The sequence below is a fragment of the Dromiciops gliroides genome, chromosome 2 (assembly GCF_019393635.1).
Source record: "Dromiciops gliroides isolate mDroGli1 chromosome 2, mDroGli1.pri, whole genome shotgun sequence".
Taxonomy (NCBI): Eukaryota; Metazoa; Chordata; class Mammalia; order Microbiotheria; family Microbiotheriidae; genus Dromiciops; species Dromiciops gliroides.
The window spans coordinates 624,553,580-624,564,629 of record NC_057862.1 but is presented as its reverse complement, the minus strand read 5'-3'; positions in this window follow the sequence as shown (position 1 = coordinate 624,564,629).

The following is an 11,050-nucleotide window of genomic DNA, read 5'->3' as shown; positions in this document are numbered from 1 at the left end:
GCTACTTTACCCTTAAGGGTAAAGTTTTGTTAGCTACCAAATTTGAAAGCATACAAAAAAAAAAAGTTCTTAGAATTAGATGAAGAATCTATGTTAAAAGCACATTTGTCAGCCAACAAAGGGAAAATTTTGGAGCTTGACAAAATTTGAAACCCAAAAGGTAGCTGTTAGAAGGACAGAGACAAAAATCAATTATTCCAATGCTTACTTCTATTTTCTTTGTTCTTATAATGTTTTCTATGCTGCTACATATGCACAGTATGACCAGGCCAGGGCTGTGTTCTACTGGTTATTTTTAGCTGAGAATTATGTCATGAGACTCATAGTAAAAGTATTATATTTATTCCTATCTAACCAAAGGGGTAGGCATGTCTACATACACTATGCGCATTTTTGGCTGGGTAGAATGTGAAAGCACTAGTTTATAATTCAACTCCATACTGAAAAAAACAAACAAAACAACACCACCAACAACAAAAAACTCCTCCAGCTTACATTGTTTCATTCCATCAAACACATTTTGACAAATGGTTATTAAGCAATTACCGGTTGAAAAGCACTGAGCTAGGCTTTGGAGAGGTACAAAATCTGGATAAGATATTGCTTTTTCTCTCATGGAAAAAAGAATAAAGACATTTAGAGGTGAATTGACAAGGGGAGTTTTCTCCAAATAATGATGAATTTGAAGGTCAGTAAATTTTGACATGGGACTTTGGGAAAAACAACAATATAAGAAAAACAAGAAAATGTAGATATACTCATAGGTGCTTTGTTAAAAGATTGAAGACAGTTCTTGATTAATTTTATCCCAAGGTGAATTAGGTAGTGTAGAGCCACCCCTTTTTGGGCTTCCTAGTGATTTAATTGTTGAGGATAGGTAGAAAATATTTGGAATTTATTAGATTTAAAGCACGAGATATTAAGGCATGAGGAATATTATCAGTATGCATGTTGAAGTCCTAATGTCTGAGGACAGGAGTTGGGGTGGAAATAAAGACAATAAAACAGTCAATAAATTCATTGAGAAAAGAAAGGGGATGACCTGAGGACTAATGGATATCTCTTAGGATCTTTGTTTTTATGAATTTGGTCAATATCATTAGTATGTGCCTACTGTATGTCAGGCACTGTGCTAAAACTAAGAATCCAGAGAAAGTAAAAAAAAAAAGTATTTGCCTTTGAGAAGGTCACAATCTAATGGGGAAGATAATATGTTAATAACTATGTACAAAAAACCCAAATGAAGAATAAATAGAAGAAAATAATCAACATAATGAAGGCCCTAGAATAAAGAAGGATCTGTAAAGGCTTCATGTTAAAATGTAGTTCAGCTGCTACTTGGCAGAAATAAGGGAAGCCAGGAGGTAGAACATTCCAGCCAGTTAAAATATCCAGAATCAGGATGGGATATCTTGTTCATGGAAAAGCAAGGAGACCACTATGAATCAAAGAGTATGAGAGGGGATGTAAGGGGTGAGAAGCAATGAAGAAAGGAGTAAGGAATAAGATGTATGGAAAGGTCAATTAAAGTCCTTGGATACCAGAGGATTTTTAATTTTATCATTGAGGTTATAGGGAGATTTAAGATTACTGAGTAAAGATGTGACATGTTTATACCTGTAGATTAGGAGAATAATTTTATCATCTGACTGGAAGATTGAATGGAATGTAGAGATACTTGTGACATACAAATCAAATTAATTGGATACTACAATAGTCCATGCATGCAGTGATGTGGGCTTGTACCAGTATGGTGGTAATGTCAGAGAAGAGGGAGTTTATGAGAGATGTCTCAACTTTAAGTTTATTATATAATATGAAAATAACATCTCCATAGAGCATGTCCTGTAATACAAATGTGGTTTATTATGGACAACTTATTTGACATGCACTCTTATGAAGTTAATTACTTAAGTGTCACGGTAAGTCCTTTACTATGACTGAAATTAACTTGGTAACTTTATGTAATTCATTTATGGTCATTTTTTTTACAAAAATATTCTGTAACCTAAGTTTTATGTGACGATTAGATCCTCTGACCATGAGAAATAATATGTTTGATAAACTTGCTGGGGTCAGTTAGATAGTACTCTTTCTTTGAAAAAGCAAAGTGTTTAATTATAAAAGCAAAGCAGTTAATTAACCACATAATGGTTAGCCAAACAGATTAAAAAAAGTAGACACATCATGGGTATCCATAAAGTTGGGCACCTTGAAATTTATAGTAGGAAACTAATTGTAACCCAGATTTTCTTGTTATATGACTAGGACCTGGTAGTGATGAAAATCTCATGGCCCCCACTTTTTTCAAGCACCTCCCCTCCCCAAAAGCTGAACTTTTGCTTTTGAAATCTCCTCCTAATCCCCCTATAAAAGCATCATTTTTACTCTGGCTAATTGAGGAACATGTCATAATCTGCTACTCTTCAACAGTTTTAAGTTTAGATTTCTTCTCCCAACCATACCTTTGTGTGCCAAATAAAAATGTTTTACTTAAACTTTGAGAAAAAATAGAAAAAAAATACATGCATATAAAGGGAAGGCACAAGTGTAAATTGAATATGAAGTGAAAATAACTAAAAAAATAAAATTAAGTTGTGGGAGAGGATGCATTTAGAAAAAAATCAAGGTAGAGTTGGAATGGAGTTAATTATCTCGCAAAAAAGAAGCAAGAAGAAGTTTATACAGTAGCAGGGAACATGGGGGAAGTGAGAGAGGGAGGGAGTGAACCTTACTCTCATCAGAATGTCTCAAAGAGGTAATAACATACTAACTCTATAGATTTCTATCTATCTTACTTGATAGGAAAGTAGGAGGGGGGGATAAGAGTGTGTGGGTATGGTTGTTAGGATGGAGGGAAGATTGGGGGAGGTAGCAGCCAGAAGCTAAACAGTTTTGTACTTTTGAAGAGGGAAGGGGTGAAAGGAGAGAATATAATAAATTTGGGGAAGGAAATATGATAGAAGAAAAAACAGCAATATAAACTGTGAAAAAATGAAGAACATTTCTTTGATGAACACATGGAAAACTGAGTCAAATTTATAAAAACAAAAACAAAAACATGAGCCATTCACCAACGATATATGATTAAATAATAGAAACAGTTTCCAGATGAAGCAATCAAAGCTATATATAACAATATGCAAATAAATACTTTAACTTTTAATTAGAGAGATGAAAATCAAAATAATTCTGGGGTACTACCTCATAACTATCAGGTTGACTAATGGAACAGAAGCAGAAACTGACAATATTGTAGGGGATATGGGAAAATGAGACATTAATTCTCTGTTGGTGGAATAGTGAACTGATTCAAGCATTCTGTATAGCAATTTGGAACTATGCCAAATGGGTTATAAAACTAAGTATACTCTGACCTAGTAATACCACTATGAGGTCTGTATCTAAAAGCAGATTAAGAAACAAAAAGGAAATTTTGCTATAAGGAAAGATGAGTAGAATGCTTTCAGAAAAACCTGGAAAGACATACATGATGTGATGCAAAATGAAATGCACCATGTATAAAACAAAAGCAATATTGTAAGATGAAAATCTGTAAATGACTTAGCTATTCTCATCAACACAATGATCCAAGACAACCTTAAAGAACTTGATGTTGAAAAATGCTATACATACTCAGAGAAATAATTGATAGTATCTGAATACAGATGAAATAATAATAGGTATTTTTTACTTTCTTTCTTTTCCTTTACATATATTTTTCTCTTTTCTTTTATAACATCATTAATATTTAATTGTTTGCCTTCTCAAAGTGGGTGGAGGAATAGTATATGGAACTCTAAATTAAAAAATGATTTTAAAATTGTTTTTACATGTAACAAAGGTAAATTAAATATTAAATAAAGAATAAAAATTTTAAAAACTGAATGAATGAACAAGCAAATAAACTGATAAATAATTAAATACAATATATAAATAAATGAATAAATAATAGAAAATTAGAAATAGTCAAGTGCAAGCTACTGACTATGAGACATCAATAAAATAAAATAAAATAAAAAAGGTCAAAAGAATGAAAAAATAGGAGAAAATATGCAATATATCAGAGGGGAAAATGAATGATTTACAAAATAGGTTCATGAGAGATCATTTAAGAACTATTGGATTACCTGAATGCCATAAGCAAAGAGACAGTTTAGGCATCATATTTCAGGAAAAAATTATCAAGGAAAACTGTCCCAGTACACTCTAACAAAAATGTAAAATAGAAATTCGAAAAAACTACCAATTACCACCATTAGAAGTTCCGAGAATAAAAAATATAGTCAAATTCTAGATTTCCTAGGTAAAAGAGAAAATACTTCAAGCAACAAAAAAAACAACAAACAGTCAAATATGATAGAGACACATTTAGGATGACTTAAGGATTAGAAATAGTCCCATTAAAGGAGCAAAGAAAATAAAATCGCCAGAAGGGAAACAATTAGGGAGAACAAGGAAGAACTAACTACACAGCAAAACAGTGTAATCCTCAAGGGGGATATGTGATAAAATAGAAGACTCTAAATAATATCCCTGATTAAAAGAGAAAAAGTAGATCCAAGAGGAACAAAACATAGTAAACATGAAAGAGAAAAAAAAATAAGGTATTGCATAAGGTGAAAATTTTTTACCTTTTTTATATGAAGATCATATGTGTATCTTTTAAAATCATCATTCTTAAGGCAGTTTGAATTCTACATGGAAAGACAGTGCAAGAGTGAATCAAATAGGTATACCAAGAAGCATAGATTAAAATACTAAGTGGAGAGGGAGGCAGAGCCAAGATGGTGGAAGAAAGGCATTAAATGCTCAGAGCTCCTGACACAATTACTCGAAAAAGAGCCATAAGACAATCCCTGGAGTAGCAGCACCCATAAAAAGACTGGCAGAGAATATTTTCCATCCAAAGACAGCTTAGAAGCTCATCAGGAGGGGCTGCATGCTGGGATAAGAGCAGAGGCAAACCCCAAAATCATGTTGACACAGATCCAGTGTGAGGTAGGCTGCACCAGTGAAACTTACCACCCTGAGCCTCCAAATCAGCTACAGCACTGGTGTCTTCTGGAACTAAACTTATGGTCAGTTGAGTGGGCTCAATTGCTGCCCATTTTGGGGGGTGAGGAATATAGGGGAGTCTCTGAGACTTAAGGAGGAATTCGGGAGTTGTACCCACACAGAGAACCAGAAAGAAATCTTGAACAGCAGTAGCCCAGGTAGGGGAGGGGCACAGGCTTGTAGGAGCTAACAACCACAGGACACAAAGTTTTGCTGCCTGGTTAATTAGAAAGTTGCTTTAAGGTTATCTTCAGATCAGAGAAGAGGCCAGCCAAGTGAAAATCCTGCCCTTCCTTAAACTGAAAACACTTGGGACTTTCTGAAGGTTGGAACAGTGAAGCTTGGAAGTAAGACTCCACTGTAAGATGGAGTTAAAATGAAGTAAAAGAGGGGCAAGATGAGCAAGCAGAGAGAGTTGAGAATCATAGAAAGTTTCCTTAGTAACAAGGAAGATCAAGGTGCACCCTCACAAGAAGATAGCAACATAAGAGTTCCATCATTTAAAGCTTTCAAAAATAATATGAATTGGTCTCAGGCCATGGAGGAGCTCAAAATGGACTTTGAAGAAAAAGTGAGAGAGGTAGAAGAAAAAATGGAAAGAGACTTGCGAGAGATGCAGGAAAACCATGAGAAAGAAGTCAAAAGCTTAAAAAAACAAATGAAAAATGAGATACAAAAGCTCTCTGAAGAATATAAGTGCCTAAGAATTAGGATTGAACAAATGGAAGCTAGTGACTTTATGAGAAACCAAGACACAATAAAGCAAATCCAAAAGAATAAAAAAATAGAGGGAAATGTGAAATATATTCTTGGAAAACTGCTGACCTGGAAAATATATATAGGAAAGGTAATTTGAAAAGTATTGGACTATCTGAAAACCATGATCAAAATAAGGGTGTGAACATCATCTTCCAAGAGATTGTCAGGGAACATTGCCTTGGTATTCTAGAAGTAGAAGGTAAAATAGAAATTGAAAAAATCCACCCAGCACCTCCTGAGAAATATCCCCAAAGGAAAACTTCCAGGAATATTATAGCCAAATTCCAGAGATCCCAGTTCAAGGAGAAAATATTGCAAGCAGCCAGAAAAAAAATTCAGATACTGTGGAGCCATATACAAGATAGCACAGGATCTAGCCGTTTCTATATTAAAGAAGGACATGTAATATGATATTCCAGAGTTCAAAGGAATTGGAATTACAACCCAAATTCATCTGTCCAGCAAAAGTGAGTATAATCTTTCAGGGGAAAAATGGGCCTTCAATGAAAAAGAGGACTTCAAGGGAGTCAAAATGAAAAGGCCTGAAGTGAATAGAAAATTTGACTTTCAAATGTAAGAACCAAGAGAATCATAAAAAGGTAAACAGGAAAAATAGACCATGAGATATGTTAAAATGTTAAACTGTTTGAATTCCTACATGGGTGGATGGTATATCTAAATCATAAGAGCTTTCTGAGTTTTAGGCAGATGATAGGAATACATTTAGACAGAGGGCACATGAGGCAATTGATTATGAAGGGATAATACCTGTAAAGCATTTATTTTTTCTTTATCTTGTGTGGGTCTTTGTTTTTATGGGGGAAGGTTGGTTGGATTTGGTGAGTGTCTTGTGTCTGAGGCCAGATTTGGGCTCAGATTCTCCTGGAACAAGGGTGGGTCCTTTGTTCACTGTGTCACCTAGCTTCCCCATGATGACATATCTAGGGTAAAATTGAAAAGGGAGAGTAATGCACCACGGGAGGGGAAAGGGGAGATGTAGAATGGGATGAAATCTCATATGAAAGAAGCAGGAAAGGATTTATGGAGTGGGGGGAGAGATGGGAGAAGAATGGGTAAAGGAATGAGCCTTCCATTAATCAGAATTAGCTCAAAGAAATTAATCTCTTCAGAATTGGCTCAAGGAGGGAGTAACATACAGAGTCAATTGGATAGAGTAATCTGTCCAAATGTATAGGAGAATAGGAGGGGAAGGGGATAAAGAGAGAGTTGCAAAAGAAGGGAGGGCAGTGTGTGTGGGGGGAAGTCAGGAGTAAAACACTTTTGAGAAGGGATAGGACAAAAGAAGATAGAAAATAGAAACATTATGGGAAAGGAAAAGGATGGAAGGAAAAAGTTAACAATAGTAATTGTGAAAAAAATTTTTGAAGCCAAAGCAAGAGCAATGTAGAATGATGATGAAGATTGATCAAATGATGGATTTGTGATGATTGGAGGAATAGGAGGATTGATTGATGAGGATTGATTGATGGTGATAAGGTTTGAAAGAAGAAGGATTGCTTGACAATGATGAGGACTAAGGACAATGATGAGGATTAATGGATGATGCTTGTTTGATGATTGATGGTGATGATGGCAAACTGTATGGTACTTATTTTGCTGGGCTATTATGAAGAAAATTGTCTTTCAAGTTTAAGGTACTATATAAAAGTCATCTGTTACTGTTGTTGCAATAATCAACCTTATGGGTTCATTGTAAGGAAATCTCTCTTTAAAGTAGTATATGAATGTACTTTACTACAAAAAATGATGAGCAGGATACTATCAGAAAGACCTCGAGGAACCTGCATGACCTGATGCAAAATGAAATCTAATGTATACAAAATAACAGTAATATTGTGAGATGTTCTTATGTGAATAACTTGGTTATTCTCAGCATTGCAATGATCTAAAAGAACTCTGAAGGTCTTATAAAAAATGAAATCCATCTACAGAGAGAGACTTAATTATATTTGAATACAGATCGAAACATTATTTTTGTTAGTTACTTTATCAGAAACAAACAAACAAAAAATGATGAGCAGGATTCTATCAGAAAAACCTGGAAAAACCTACATGAACTGATGCAGAGTGCAATGTACTGTATAAAAAAAAAACCCCAGCAATAATGTAAGATGGTCTTCGGTGAAAGACTTGGTTATTTTCAACAATGCAAAGATCCAAGATAACTCTGAAAGACTTATGAAAATTGCAATCTATTTACAGAGAATGAAATGTAGGTATCTGAAAACATATTGAAGGATAATTTTTTGATAGGTCCTTAATCTGAAGTTTAGATTTTATCTGTTTTCTTTCACAACCTGGCTCATAGGGAGATGATATGCATGACTAAAAAAAAAATTCTAAGTGAAAAAAAAAAAACAATTTTATTTTGAAGCATGAGTGGGAAAAATGAAACATTATAGACAGAATAAATATTTAAATTAGAGAATGGCAACAATGAGACAATATTCCAAAATTTTTAGGTTGTAAACAAAGCAGTATTTAAGTGAATATTTATATTTCTAAATAAGTATATCAGTAAAAGAGTAAAAGAGCAGGACAATGATTTGGACATGCAAACAAACAAACAAAAAACTTTTAAAAACACAACAAATTAAAAATCCCCAATTAAATTGCAAATTTAAAACCCTGAAAATAAGAATAGTGATCAATAAACTTAAAAAAATTTAAAACATAAAACTTGGTACTATTTTTCTTGAAAAACAATAAAATGGGTAAATCATTTAGTTAATGTGATTTTAAAAAAGAAAGAAAAAAATCAAATTAGTAGTATCAAAAATGAAAAGGATTCATTAACCACCAATGAAGACGAAGTTAAAGCATTTATTAGGAGATATTTTGTTCAATTATATGCCATTAAAACTGAAAATCTAAATAAAATGGATGAATATTTACATATATAAACATGGCACTGATTTTTAAAAGTAAGTAGAATACTTATAGAAAACTATCTTAGAATAGCAAATTGAACAAGCAATAAAAATGCTCCCTAAGAAAAAAAAAAACAAAACTAGATGGATTTACAAGTTAATTCTACCAAATATTTAAGCAAGAATTAATCCAATATTATATTAAATATTAGAGAAAATAAATAACAACAAAGTCTCACCAAATTCCTTTAATACTACAAATATGGTCCTGATACTTAAACCTGAGTGTGTGAAAATACAAAAGAAAAGTATAGATCAATTTCCTTAGTGAATATTAATGGAAAAAATGCTAGTAAGGAGATTATCTCCAAAATACCATACTGTATAAACAAGAAGCTTCTTATACAAGGGAATTAGTTCTGGATCAATATTAGGAAAATTGTTGGTATAATACAACTAAATCATAATTTTTAAAACCAGGTGGGTATCAGAGTGTCAGATATAACAAAAAAGGGAAATATTGAATATTGGACTGGACGTGAGAAGGCTGGGATGCTAATCCCACTGTTGGTGGAGTTGTGAAAAGATGTAACCATTCTGGAGAGAAAATTATAACTATGACCAAAGGGCTATAGAACTATGAATGCCCTTTGATCCAGGAATAACATTCCTAGGTTTATATCATCACAAATACCCCTCCAAAAATATAAAAAAAGATCTAGGTGTACAAAAATATTTATAACAGCTCTTTTTGTGGTGGCTAAGAATTGGAAGACAACAAAGTCAAAACAACTACATTCAAAGTCAGAAAGAAAAATATAAGCTGATGTCAGGCCAAAACCAATTCTTGGAAGTGATCAGAAAGGAGTTAAAAATGAAATAAGAACAGTAGAAGAAAAATTAGGAAAATAAATGAGATAAAAAAATCATGGAAAAAGGCCAACAGGTTGGTTATAGAGGCATAAAACAATACAGAAGAAAATAACGCTTAAAAAAAATAGGTCAAATAGTAAAAGAGGCACAAAGATCCACTGAAGAGAACTCTGGAAGAGGCAGAATTGGACAAATGGAAAAGAAAGTACAAAAGGTGGCTGAATAAAATAATTCTTTAAAAATTTGAATTGGGTCATTAAAAGCTAAATACTTTATGAGATTTCAAGAAACAAACAAAAAACCCAAAATAATGGACAATTATATTTAATACATAATTAAAAACATAACTGATTATGGAAATATTTCAGGGAGGCATAATTTAAAAATCATTGGAGTACCTGAAAGCAATGATCAGAAAAAGGAGCTAGACATCATTTTAAAAGATACTATCAAAGAAAGCTGCCCTGATATTCCAGAACTAGAAACTACAACAGAAATTAAAGAATACACCCATTATGTTCTTTTTTTTCTGTTTAGAATTTTATTTTCTAAATTGTTGGATTACCTGAAAGCCATCATCAAGAGTTTAGACTCCATATTCCAGGAAATTATCAAAGAGAGCTGACCTGATATTCTAGAATCAGAGGATAAAATCATCATTGAATGAATCCCACAATCACCTCCTGAAAGAGAACCCAAAAGGAAAACTCCAAGGAATATTGTAGCCAAATTCTAGAATTATCCGGTGAAAGAGAAAATATTCCAAGCATGTGAAAAGAAACAAAATTAATATCATGGAGCCATAGTCAGGATTGCACAGGACCTGGCAGCATCAACATTAAGGGATCACAGGGCTTGGAATATGATATTCCAGAAGGCAAAAGAGCTTGGATTCCAACCAATAATCAACTACCCAAACAAAATTGAACATTGTTTTTCAAGGGAAAAGATGGACATTCAGTGAAATAGGGGACTTCCAAGCTTTTCTGAAGAAAAGACCAGAACTAAAAAGAAATTTTGATTTCCAAATACAAAACTCAAGAGGAGTATAAAGAGTTAAACAGGGGGAAAGGGTAAAATGAGGTTAAAGTGTTCACATCCCTGAGGGAGGATTATACTTTTAACTCTTGGGATCTGTATCTCTATTATGGTAAGGCAAGTAAAACTTTGTGTGGCAGCCTTATTTCTATCCCAACTTTAGGAAAAATTATATGGGGTTTATCATATATTTGTTACTTAGAAATTAGAGGACATTGCACCAATTTGGGTGCATTAAGCATTTATTAAAGCATATTAAATATTAGTAAAGAGAGATCACATGGCTCTGAAAGTTAGGAAAGCCTACCTAGGAGAGAGGAGAGAGAGAGAACTGGGCTCCCCTTTCACATTCCCTGGCCAAGAGAGCAATCTGCAAGTGTAATCAATTCTAAAACTCAAAGGAGAAATTAATAAAATTGAAAGCAAGAAAA